The sequence below is a fragment of the Xyrauchen texanus genome, chromosome 29 (genome assembly GCF_025860055.1).
Source record: "Xyrauchen texanus isolate HMW12.3.18 chromosome 29, RBS_HiC_50CHRs, whole genome shotgun sequence".
Taxonomy (NCBI): domain Eukaryota; kingdom Metazoa; phylum Chordata; class Actinopteri; order Cypriniformes; family Catostomidae; genus Xyrauchen; species Xyrauchen texanus.
The window spans coordinates 30,828,771-30,842,390 of NC_068304.1; the positions used below are offsets into that span (position 1 = coordinate 30,828,771).

The 13,620-nt window shown below is 35.1% G+C and overlaps 1 protein-coding gene across 2 annotated transcripts in view; it reads left to right on the forward strand.

Annotated features, from left to right (window-relative positions):
* The first annotated feature begins 785 nt into the window (after positions 1-785).
* LOC127623143 (leucine-rich repeat and fibronectin type III domain-containing protein 1-like protein) overlaps positions 786-13,620 on the forward strand; it is a 218,135-nt gene continuing 205,300 nt past the window's right edge. For both annotated transcript variants that reach the window (XM_052097414.1, XM_052097415.1), the window contains exon 1: positions 786-1,012. The gene's annotated coding sequence lies outside the window, so the exon portion shown is untranslated. The remainder of the gene's footprint in view (positions 1,013-13,620) is intronic.

Below are 13,620 nucleotides of genomic sequence, written 5' to 3' on the forward strand. Positions count from 1 at the left end.
CTCTGTCAGAACAGCCTGAACTATTAATTTATTCAGTCTAAAACTTAATTTTAAATTTTAAAGACCAATACATTAAAATATTATTAAAAAAAAACATATCAACCTTTTCTGCAGCCACCTCACACAGTGAAAGCTGCAGATTAATTTGAGCACCAAACTTGCAGTATTCTACCTCTAAAGGACTCGAATGAGAATTTTAACCACGTTTCACAAAAGAGCCATTCTGTTCACGTACTGTATTTGAACTAATTTAAATGCAAGATAACCCTTTTGAACACACACACCCTTTTATAGACCCCCCGTCTCTCCTCACCACTCCCATTTACCGGCAACTGACCAGCGGCGGGCGCGCGGAGACACCACGTCTACGTCCTCATTGACAGTCCGTCATTTATAATATACGCGGGGGAAAACATTTTATTGCCGAAGTAGCTTTCACCACACGGAGAGGGATACTTCATTAGCTGACGGTGGCATGTAACCGGGATATTACTTGGGATAATGTTTGGATATACTGGAGTAGAGCAGATTACTTTTTTTTTTTTTCATTTTTTTTCATGGATTCGATGGTGTGCTAACTGAATAAATTTGATCAAATTGTTTAGAAGTATGTCGCACAAACATTTGGTTTATATGGCTCGTTTTTCTGCGGAGTGACTGCCAATTAAACGGTTTGATAGATCGATGATGTGAATACTTGACAATGATATCTTGCCAGCGTAATAAACCGGCATTCAAGAGAACGAAGGCAGTGCATCAGAGCTCGACAGCAGTCCAGGGGAACACTCTCGCACTGCTGTCGTGATAGAGCACCGTGGATGTGTTATAGACTCAGTGGCGGTGGTCCGGATGCGTATGTCTGCTTATGCGCGCGATTATCTTCTTCAGCCATCAACTCAACGGAGAGTTCCCGCGAGGGCTCTGGGCGCTGGATTCGTCGGGACTCTGATCGGACCAGTCTGAAGGGTAAAGTTAAACACACCTGAGGTTCGATCCTGAGACTGAACACAAGGTAGGCTAAATCATTCCAAATCTTTGATATAAAGTGGGCTCTGTGTGTGCGTGCAGTATAAACGGGGCATTATTCATATCAATACTTTAGTTAAGTGTATTTGTGACCTTTTAAAAGGGTAGTGGATAAGCAATATGCTAGAACTGTCTGTTTTTGAAAGGATATAATAAACATATGCGGCGGTTCGATTGATATCATTGATCTGGTGCATGTGAATCGCTCGTAGGAAAATGATGAGGCGATTTTTGCTCGTGCCGTTTTATTGGAATACATTTTTTCATTGTTCTATTCATGTCTATATTGATATATTTTTATTGTGAATTTCGCAAAGGGGATTTTTTTCTTGATTAATTATTTGAAATATCGTACTGCATGGCGAGGATAGAGTGGTTTATGACAAATTACGGGATTCAGGACCATGGACAGCGCCTTGTACCCTTTGGAGGAGTGAGGGGAAAGTCTTCCTCCTGCTGGGGGTCTAAAATAAAATTGTGTTGCAATTGGTCTCCTTGAAATATTTAAGAATGTGCACGATGATGTCTTCAGGAGGTGTCAATTGATTAACGAACATTTATATAAATGTTAACCGTTTCATCTGGTTAAATGGCGTTGGATATCAAAATGTGCGAGGAAATGTTAAATGTTTGAAACGGGCTCCAGGAAGGAGACAAGACCCATTAGTCTATTTGACTGTTATTTTCTTTCGCAGTCTAGCACTTTAACTAACACAGACAGAGAAAGAGGAAAAAGAAAGGAGGCTAGTTTTAAAGTGAAGGTAATATGTGACAGAAATCTAACATTCTTTAGAGCTATGATACTGAACTAGCACTGGTTCGCTCTGTTGCCATGTGGCAGACAGCAGTGCTGTTGTGCATCCCAATGCTGCTATTCTTCTCAGCCAAAAATAGATTGACTGGCTAGGAGAATCACCAATGTTGGCTACCATTATTACATATGAATAACAATATGAACGCTGATTAGTCTGTTGGCAGGCTGATCACTCCATGTTCAGTAATTGGTATGCCACTGTGTGCCACACCTAGTGGATATCAGGTGTCCTGTGAAAATGTGTATAATTACTGCCACTTGTGTGACTGTATGACTGTGAATGTCCCACCTTTTAATTTAATCTGTAAATAATTAAACAACAAAAACAAATACATAGCTCTCTATTTAAGCAAACGTTCAGTATAACCATTTTGACAAACATTAATTTGTTACATTTTAGTCAGTTTTATATCTTACCTTTTTCCCTTTAAGTTTGATTTTGGTTCAGGAAATTTTGGGATATTTTTATCTAATTTTAATAATTTGCACTATAAATTTACTTCCCCAATCCCCCCTGGAATCCACATCCTTGCATCCATCCATCCATCCATTTACCTTATTTAATATAACTGAATCAAATTAGTTTATATAACCACTTGTTTATCTAAAATAATTTTTTTTTAGAGCTATAGTTTGCTGGCAGACTTTGCTGACATTTTCTTTCACTCACATTCAATTTGTCTGCCTGGTTATGACATAAAAAGCACATATCTGACATTCTCGAGTTTAATTTCTGCATCATTCTTTTCAATGTCACATTGTTCTAATATTTCAGTCTTTTACTTGCTAGCATTGCAATCAAGCTATGCAAATGTTACAATTGATGGCCTTGCTTGAGGCAGCTTAGTTTGATATGCATTTTGGAAAAGGCAGTGAACAAATATGTGCTTTCTTTGAGTTTTCATTTTTAGGATTTAAGAGAGAGCAGAGAGAGAGAGAGAGAGAGAGAGAGAGAGAGAGAGAGAGAGAGAGAGAGAGAGATGAACAGGAAGGTAGTTACCTCCCCTCCTTCACTTTTGCTCTCTCTCTCTATGTCTAGTCAGTCAGTTCCCTCTATATGACATGGCCACTCTGTCAGCTCTCTGGGAATTAGATGGTGGAAGTCTATTATTCTGAATCTGGCAACCCTGAGGCAAAGCAGGCCATCTATCATGACTCTGTACTGTCTGGTGCCACGTCCGGCAATCCGATTTACACAACCACACACTCCGGGCATGCTTGAGTGTGTGCAGCTGGGTTACTACAAGATGAAGACAGGCTCTGTTCTTTAGATGCATGTCAAAGATAGTTTGATCATAATAATCAATGATGCAACTTTGTTATTACAAATAATGTATCTATTTAGTTTTGTGAATGCATCTATTTTCACTGAATCGCTCAGCTTGACACCCACAAGCTCTGAGATGTGAAACAAGACTCAGACATTTCATTTTGCACACACATTTGGCCTTATTCACCTAAAGGCCTCAAAAACCAAACAGACAGTGAGACAGCTTGCCAGATGTATACTGTAGTTGCTCTGATCAGCTTAATTGGTCTCAGAACCTGATTGAAGGGCATTAATTTCATCATGTGTCCATAAACAACTCTGATCTTCTTGATCCTCATCAAGCTTTTTTTTTATATTCTCATTTCTCACCACTACTATAGTAAATTTCGATCTCTCTCTTTTCTTTCATCTCTAAGTTTTCCTGAAGTGCAAGGATGTTAACCATGGTATTCAAACCACATTTGCCTTTATTGCCCCTTTGATCACATTCTCTGATTCTTACATCATTTGGATGTTTTTTTTTTTTGTCTAATTTTTTCCATCCCATTCCCACCAAATAGCAAATGAGTAAGAAAGCTGCAGTTGATTAAATTTGTTATGTTGATTAGGAAAAATGTTGGTATCAACTAGGGTATGACATAGGTTGGCACAGTGCCAGAATTTCAATAGTGTTACATTCCCAGTTAAATCTATAGGGGAGAAAGTGCAGTAACAAGTAAATGTTTGAGTGCTGGTCTGTCCCTTGTCCCAGCACCACAGACAACAACTTTACAGTTTATGAGTTTTATTTATAATTGTATACACAATATAATACACTTCAAAAATAAAAGATGGAGGCAATAGATTTCAGAATGGGGAAAGGCCAAAACAACAAACATAATGCCCTCTACCGTGTCGGGGAGTAAAATCTTAACCAAACTAAAGAAAAATCAACAAGATAAATGTGCACTAACTCCCTGACTGGTCCAAAAACAGGAGAAAACAGTGGAAATGGAACAAAAATGGCACCCAACTTCATACAGCTTCTTTAATACACTTTAACATAACTAATAAACATTTTCTTTTTCAGCTCTTTTAAGCAGGCAGCCTCTTGATGGCAATGAGGTTCAGCTGGTGACAATCAGCTACTTGTGAAGCAGAGTAGGAGGAGGCACAAAGGGGATAGAAAACAAAACACGGATGGAGACATCACAAAACAACTAAAAATAAACACATTGACATTGCAACACCATGTGAAATGAAGATGACAGAACTAATAATAATAAATACGTCCTCAGGGATGTAACAGCTGTCAATACAATTCTCGATAACAATAGCAAAAATGAATATGCATGCACTTTAAAAAGTAGTAATGTGCAATTGTTAACGTGCAATTGATGTTGACAGGTTACCACATGAAGCACATTTTTTGGTTACCTGACAGAACATTTATTACAGTGTGTTATTGAACACAATATTAATAGAAAAGAACCAAACTGCAATTTTTGTTTAAAAAAAAAAAGAAATGATAAACCAATAATAATTGCAAATTTCTAGTTCATTTTACTTTGTTGAATTTATTGTAACAATACATTCTGCAAATCTGCAATGGTATAATGGGGGTCACTAAGTTGGCTATTCAGAATTAAGCCTAATTTGTGTTTTCCTACAGGTCACAATTGTGACAACATAGATTACATTTTTACTTGTCCTGTGAGCATGTTTTACCATGTTTTACCCAAAGCAATCAATAATATGCCCTCTAAACATTATACATTCCAAATATGGCAGCACACATGTAAAAATATTCATATGAAATTGAGACAGTGTTCACTGTCATTTGTAGTTGACAATTCTGGGTAAAATGGATCAACAATGGTCTGACCTAAACCGACCTGACCTAATACCTCGCTAAATGTACATTTTAACTAAGAATTGCATATGACATAGGGCTGGGCGATATGACGATATATATCGTGGAAATGATATAAAGTGTCAACTGCTAGAGAATTGTCTATATCGTGTATATCGCAATATGTAAATATCAATGTGTGCAGCATAGGTTTATCTATTAGTGGGCTGGCCTTCACGTGAGACTGAGTAAATTTAAGAAACATAGACAGGGTTTAAAAAAATGTCAGCGGCCACCCAAGCAAATTAAATGACATGCATCTTGCGTTCGATGTTTCATAAGTACATAATATTCTTCTTAACTGATGCAAACATCTGTGTTTCATATGTGTGTGTGTTCAAGTTGGCACGAGTCCAGCATGCTTCCTGATGTTTACAGGAGAGCGCATATCGGTATCACGGATGCTACTTACTATTTTTTCAGAAAATGTCAAGAGTACATGTCTGCAAATTCTAGTGAAAAGGTGACTACTTTGAAGATGTTAAAATATAACACAGCTTTGATTAATTTTGGATTTTGTTTAGTCACAACATAATTCCCATAGTTCCATTTATGTTATTCCATAGTTTTGATGACTTTACTATTATTCTAAAATGTGAAGAAAAAATATATATAATAAAAAATTAGTAAGTGTTTCAAAACTTTTGATATTTTATGTATATATATATATATATATATATATATATATATATATATATATATATATATATAGTCAAGCTCCACATAAAGAGAAAATCATATAAGAGGAAATATTTGAAACTATTTAATTCACTGACAAATAAACATTAAAATAGGGTTATTTAAAACACAAGCCAATTTTTCTTGATTTTCCCAAAACATTTACTATATTTTGATATATATCGTTATTATGATTTAAAATTAATATCTTGATATAATATTTTGGTCATATTGCCCACCCATAACGTATAACCTCACGACTGCGGTGCGTGAGAACTCTTTACAAATTGCATGTGCAAATGCGCACAGGAGTGTGAGACACAGACAGCCCTTGGGTAACCATGTCAGTACTTGGTACCATGGATACTGTAGAAATAATGGTATTGATATTATTACTGTATTATTATTATTATATTCATCATTATCATTGTTGGTATCAACTTGGTACAAAGGTCCGTTATTTTTTATAACAAATAAAAGTTTTTTTTGCATCTAGTAAGTGCTACTTACAAACAATCTGTCATTCATCCATCCATCCATCAATCTAACTATCCATCTATCCATCCATTCAAACATCTACAGTAGTCTATATAAAGGATCTATATCCTTTTCCCCTGCTAGTTTAACTTCTTAATCTCTTACCACAGTGTACCTCTGCACTTCTTATACAGTATGCACTCTGTCATGGGGAAGCTCCTGCCTTTGAATGTCTACTCAGCTATACACCACTCAATTATTTCAATCACTGTTGTTTGAACGGAGCTCAGGGTTGGGCATTGGCAAGGAGTTAAAAATAAACCCATCTCAAACATAAAAACCACAACCGTGTTCTGGTAGCATAATCAGTTTTACGTTGGAAATGTCCACCTCATGCTTGTGCCTTTGAACACAGAGGGTGTTTAAATGAAAAAGGAGACAAGAACAATGAGAAGGAATTGGTTGAGGGAGTATCTTTTGCATTTCTTTGTTTTTATGTCTCCTTGGAAAAACAGATCTTAACCCATGCTGAGTTTATCATTCCCCATCCGCCTCTGTTATCTGAATACATGAAGCAAAGGCATGCACAAATTGCCATCGCTCTAACAAGATATACTCATTTAGGTATTTTATAAAAATATAATGATGTGTTTGAAGTTAATGTGCTGAAATTTGTATAGAGGGCAAAGACAATATTACATTAGCTTTATGAGCGTTACTGCATGATTAAACATGATTGGATCTTTGACACAGAAATTTAACCTTTTCATGAGTAGGATTAAAGTAGATTTTCCTTTTAAAGTAGAATTCCCCTGCAGTTTCCCCTGGAGTGAGTTATTTTTGAACGTGGCACTGCACAGCCAGTAGAGGGGGGCAGAGTGCAGACAAATATTCCATTTTTAATATTATTTCAAGTCATAAACAAAATAGAATATAATAAAATACTGTATATAATAGGGATGTGCCCGAAGCCGAATACCTTATTCAGAAAGACACAATTAATGACTTCAAAATGATTAATCCGAATAATATAAAGAACATTTGTATGACTGATTATCTAAAAGCACAAGGATAAAGCAACATTTTAAATAAACATATCCAAAATGATAACAAATGTATTAATCTGTGCAGCCAATATTCTAAAGTGTAAACCTTATGAATGAAAATGAACATGGTGTGATTTCAGATGGGATGGCGGCAGTCTCAACTCCATTTGTGTTCTCTGTTAATTGTTCGCGTCTGGAGCTTGTCAAGTGTAACATTTATTAAGATAAGACATCCTAAACACATTCCACATATTGAAATGTCTATGTTAATGTATATCACGATTCATACATGATTCCCATGCATTTATTTATAGCCTAAACCTGAGCACTATGTTAAATTCCTGACCTGAAGTAATGATTTCACGTCAGAGCCCATCTATCCATCTCTTTAATTTGACCACATTTATATTCACATCAGAGATTAAGGTTATTAACCGGTAAATCATTTATTCTGAAGGTTTTTTTTAAATGCTCCATAAAAGTTATACATGTTCCATTGAGGATTCGTTTATTAAGAATATTCCTCCTTATGTAAAATTAAGAAACTATTATTATACTAAATAATGGTGTCCTATTTTTAAATATCCTGATAAACTTCCGGGACTTTCACCTGTTTGTAGGCTATATTGATTTTATTTAAATTTATTTTTTATGTTTGAATTTACATTTATTATTCACTGCAAAATGTGTGCCTGACATTTCACATTTAGCTTGAAACCTCCTTCCTCCAGAATAACGTTGTTATATATGCACAGAGAAACCAAAATACCGTTTCATGCAGATATAAATATCTGAAATACCAGGAGAAACCACAGTTAACAACATATTCCACAGTTAATGTAGCCTACAAATTCAGCTTCATCTGGTAAGAAAAAAAAAAGAATAAAATAATATTTTTTAAATTAATAATAGTATAATAATAATTAAAAAAAAAAATAATAGACTATTATTAAGAAAAGGCATATACAAGGCATAGTTATTAATAGAAACTATAAACGTAAGAGTTACATTTAAAAATGGGTGTTTTATTTAGTTTTTTGCCACACCTTCTATGTGCATACAGAGACAGTTACAGATAAGTTTGCCATATGAACAGATACAAATACAGATGAAGGCTTCGCTGCACACACCTAGTATATTATATAGTAAACATGTGAACAAATGGGTTATAACTGCTGTACTGTATTTGATTGATTTGTTTAGTTTTTAAAGCTGTAAAAATCAAATGAACAAATAATATCAGCAGTCTGGTTTATCTATATGCACCGTTTGACTTTTCAGACATTGTGTGTGTGTGTGTATGACTTGCATCGCGTGCATCGGATAATCACGCTCGATCAGCATGTTTTCACTGTGAGTTTTTTACAGTTATCGTGGTGCTTTTGTGATAGTTTGGCCATCTGTTTCAGAAAACAAACGCATTATACTGTATGCCTGAAAAGATTGTTTGAGTTTCTATTTGTGTGAATGAAAATTGCATCTGCACCTAATAAATAGACGTAGCTGTGTGCATGGGAAGATTGCATGTTTAGATGTGAGAGCGATACATATATAAGCTGTGAACTGTTACTTTGGTCATGGTACTTTGGTGACAATTAGGCTGTTTGTTACATAAAATAGACATATTATGTGCTTGAAAATACTCTTTGAATAGCTGTTTGTTTGACGAATGACAACCGTTACTAATGTAAACAAATGGCAGCACTCATCGGAGGAAGATCACATTTGATGTACTGACTGTGCATATAAGAGCTGTAAACTTTTTACTGTTGTACTTTGGTGAGGAGTTGGATGTATGTATAAATAATAAACGTGGTTTATGTGGTTTAAAAAAACTGAATGAGTAAATTTTTGAGCAAATATAAATTACAGATTTTTGACCAGTGCAGCCTGTGTCATCGCAAAAGCCTATATGAATCTGGCAGCTTGTAATGTCAGAAACACATATGTGTGACGCTACTCTGCAGGGCCCAGTTATTATGTGACGATACGTATTAAGGGTTAAGTCACGTACTAGTTTGCTCCACATGTGAAACATATTTTGAATAATGCAGATAATATCATATTAAACCATGTACAAAACAGTGTGCGGTTTTCTGTGTGCATTATTCATACATCATATCGAGTTGCAAATGTTTAAAGAAAGCAATCAGTATGTGAATTGATAGTGGTAAACAAGAAAATTAAGGGTCAACCTTTCTAAGCTTTGCAAAAAAAAAAAAGAAACTGACATAATAAAAGATATCTGTTAGCACTCCTGAACATCTCATTTTGTTTGGTACTACAGTGGTTGGTTGTATGTGGTTATGCTCTGGCTTATAGATGATGCTTACTGCATCTCCTGATGATATGTATCATGGTTGAAAAATCATGGTGATGTACATTTACTGATTGTTGGTGACAGTGAGATGTTTATTAATGTATCGTGCTACAGTAAGTGGCTGAGACTGTGCTTATGTGATAGACAGGTCTATTTGCAGAGACAGTGCAAATCCATCCTCTCACATAGCTGTATAGTCAATCAAGGGAACGTACGGTATCAGTTGCCTTAGAAGATGTAGAATAAGCCTTACAGTATTGGAATAAGGATGATTAATAAGAATGTTACAATAGGGACACCTTTTGTGTTTTTTAAACAAATATATACACTAATGAACATATTAACTTGGTAAAAATCATTTATAATATGTAAGTAAACCCTAAATTTTGTGCCTTAGAGTTTTTATTAAAATGCTTTTTATTGTTTGTTTTTTTTTAAGTAAAATCAGTAAATCAGCACTCATGTCTTCTGATAAACTTATTTTTGGTTTTTATTGTCTATAGATCTGAGGGTGATCGTGCCTTCGCTGTAGTAGGTCCTAAATTCTGGAATAATCTCCCTTACTATGTGAGGTCTGCTTCTTTAATAGCCATTTTTAAATCCTGTTTGAAAACGTGTTTATATTCTTTAGCAGTTGATTTTGAGTTTTTAATAGGATAAATTAGGTAAAAATTGATGCAGTTTTTAATTGCATCTATTTATTTATTATTATATATGTATATTTATTTGATTGATTTGTAAAGCACTTACAACCTCTGCTGTTTTTAAATGAGCACTTTTAATAAAGGTTGACTTGACCTTACTTGAGTAAATGCCATCATTCTGTTAGAAGATACAGTCCCTGACAGTCAACATTAACAGAACATGCATTGATACATGCTTAATTATACTGCATTGTTACTGAAAATTCATGTGTTAGTTACAGCAATTACTTAATAATGAGTTAATAGTCATGTGCCTCAACAAGTAAAGTCATAACATAATGATATCTTTGCAAACCATTAGTTCATAATTAATTAAAACAAATGCTGATACAGCCAAAGCACTGCCTAAAAACTCATTTATCATTAATGACCATCATTGGACTTTATAAAAGCTGTTTATTTAACACCGGTTTCCAAAAACATTGCCTCACTAAACAAAAAATAAAAACAGTTGGATGCAGAGATAAAAAGAGATATACAAAATATCACATATAAATACATATATGTGATATTTTGTAAATCTTTATTTTTATTGTTGTAATTAACACATGAATTTGCAGTAATAATGCAGTTATTAAGCATGTATTAATGCATATTAGTGCACCTGTATTGGGTGGAAGTTCAAATACATGTCTTCAGCTCATTGTGGTAATTAACACATTAATTAACACTATTAGATCACATAATAAGTTGGAATTAATCCACAATTTCAGATTTAATTTATAGCAATTCATAAATGATTTAATATATTAATCAGACAGACTATTTATTTGTTGCTTATGTGGCAATCATTTATGAATGGCTTAGTTAATAATGAGTCATACATTAACTCAATATTATCTCTGCATTAGTTAAGCATGAATTAATCATATTAATGCACCCATATTGTAAAGTGTAACGATTAGCTATGGGTGCTTGCAGTGATTCAAATTGGAGCTGTGTGAAGAATAAAGCATGGCTAATGACTAATCAGCATCTAGGACCAGAACTATCAATTTTATAATACTTGGTATTCACAGTTTCCCTGACCAAGCGATATTTTCTCGTTCTAGAGATAATTTTATTGGACACAAATTAGATTAATCCCTGAGTTCAATAAATAAATAAATACATTGTTGTCCCATGAGAGACTGTAAATTGTAAATGTGAATAACTGCTAAAAGTAAATTTTGTCAACTTTTAGAAGTACGCTGACACTGTGTGTCCCAATACTGTCCTGGAGTACCCTCAACAATGCATATTTTGGATGCCTCCTTTATTTGAAACACCCATATAATGTCATGGAACTTCTACAAACAACCTGGTGAGTTGAATCAGGCATGTTAGATCAGGCAGACATCCAAAATGTGTAATTTTGGGGACTACTCCACGACCTGGATTGGAAAACAATGCACTAGCAGATAGATGCCTCAGAGCTAACAGACATGGACTAACAGCCACAAAATGTAATTTAAAAATTAATGTGGTTTTTAGTGGTTTTTATCTATGCAGTATCATATATCAGGTTTTCTGCATAAACTCATAATGTTTTGGAACTCCATTCAAAATGAAAGCTTCATTCTTATTGCTTCTTAGTCAAAGATCTCCATCTTATTTCAGCAGGGCTGCTTGTAAAGGACTGCGCTTCCAACCAAACACAACATACCCTAACAGCCTTTTCCCACAGGAACATTTGGATGTAATTAGACAGTCAGTCTTCTTCTCAGCATTTGATTACCTCACTTCCTGTGTAGTACCTGGTACCTGATTTTTTTAGTACCACATCGGTCGAGGTTCCAAGCAAGCTCAGTCGATAATAAATGTGACGGAAAAATCCTGGAGATCACTGATTGGTAGCGTCACTGGATTTCCGACACGTGACATCAACCCGCTAGTTTTAAAGTTAGAAACAGCGATAGCAGTATCATTTTTTCACGCAACTTTCGAATTGTGAAAAAATAAATGGCTGTTTACAAAACAACACCATGTTCAATAAACGAGGTGCAGACGGTCCACACGTTAGCAACGAGCAAAATGAAAAAGTCTCTCATGAATTGTCTCAGCTGTTGGCCTCACACGGCTTCCAACGGACCTACCAACAGTGTAGGGAAAAGTTAAAAACACTTAAAAGTGACTACAGAACCATCAAGGATAAGTGGAAGTGTTTCGACCAAATGAACGCCATCTAAACCAGCAAGCAATGGGAGGGAAAGTGGCCTGGACTGGCGTTGATCCACGATGGAGGATGGTATGTTTTGTTATGTTAACTCGTATGTTATACTCAGCTTGAAAGCTTCACTTTATTTGGTTGACCAGCTACTAGAAGTTTGCTTCTAAAACAACCATGCCAATTTAACTGTTACACTTGTGTAAAATCACCATGCAACAACTGCTTTATGCAGCACAATGAGCTAGTAGCTAATAGCAAGCGTTTGTGTTATTGTTTTGGTCAGTTTGTGTCATGTTTAAGATGATGTCACGGCAGTAGAGGCACCGCAACTATGACGATTAACCTATAATCCCACCCACGTAGAGATGGCACTAAACTGCAATGGAAATGCAAGCTCCGAAAAGTAAAGCGAGTAGAGTTGAGGTGAGTCGAACCGTAACGTGCAGTGGAAAAGTGCCATAATTGTATTTCTTTGGCCCCTCTTATCTTTTGTCCAAACACTACAGGGGAGCTCCTAAGAGACAATTAAGAGACAATTTTACCCTTTTCTTACTCTTTATCTCTTTAAATCTTACAGCAGATGGCTGTTTGTTTCGTCTGCACATGCTCTATCAGATATTACACATATTTACACATTTATAATTATTAAGCTGTCGAGCAGAGAACAGAAATAATGGGCTTTACAGTATAAGAGTGATGATGCCAGATACAATAATATGGCTTTTAATGAATGCCAATGAATATTGATGATGATGGTGATGGTGACTATGACAAGTGATGGTTTTGATGATATTTAGATTAATCTTAGATTAGTGTTCCTGTAGAACAACTGGTTGGGTATGATGTTTGATGATTCCCAGGACATTTGTGCATTGATAAAATGTATAGCTTGAATGCATTGTAAGTTGCATTGGAAACAAAAGTGTCTGGCAATTTTGTAAATGTCTTTGTTTAGCTGAGTATGATAACAGCTATAATATGTCAGAAAAGGTACAATCACATCTTGGTTGGGCTGTTCTTTGAAAGGGAGCCTGAGAATACTTAATTCTAATCTTATGAATAGCTCACATACCATATTATCAAAGAATCAGGACAAATTTCCAGCCTTTAATAGACATTAATAATAAGCCTTAAGAGTGAGGAAAAGTGGATATTTATGTCAAACTAGATGTTGGTTTATGAAATAAAGAGAGATTGCAAATGTACATAACAGTGAGACAGGGTGGAGTGTTAATATTATGCTGG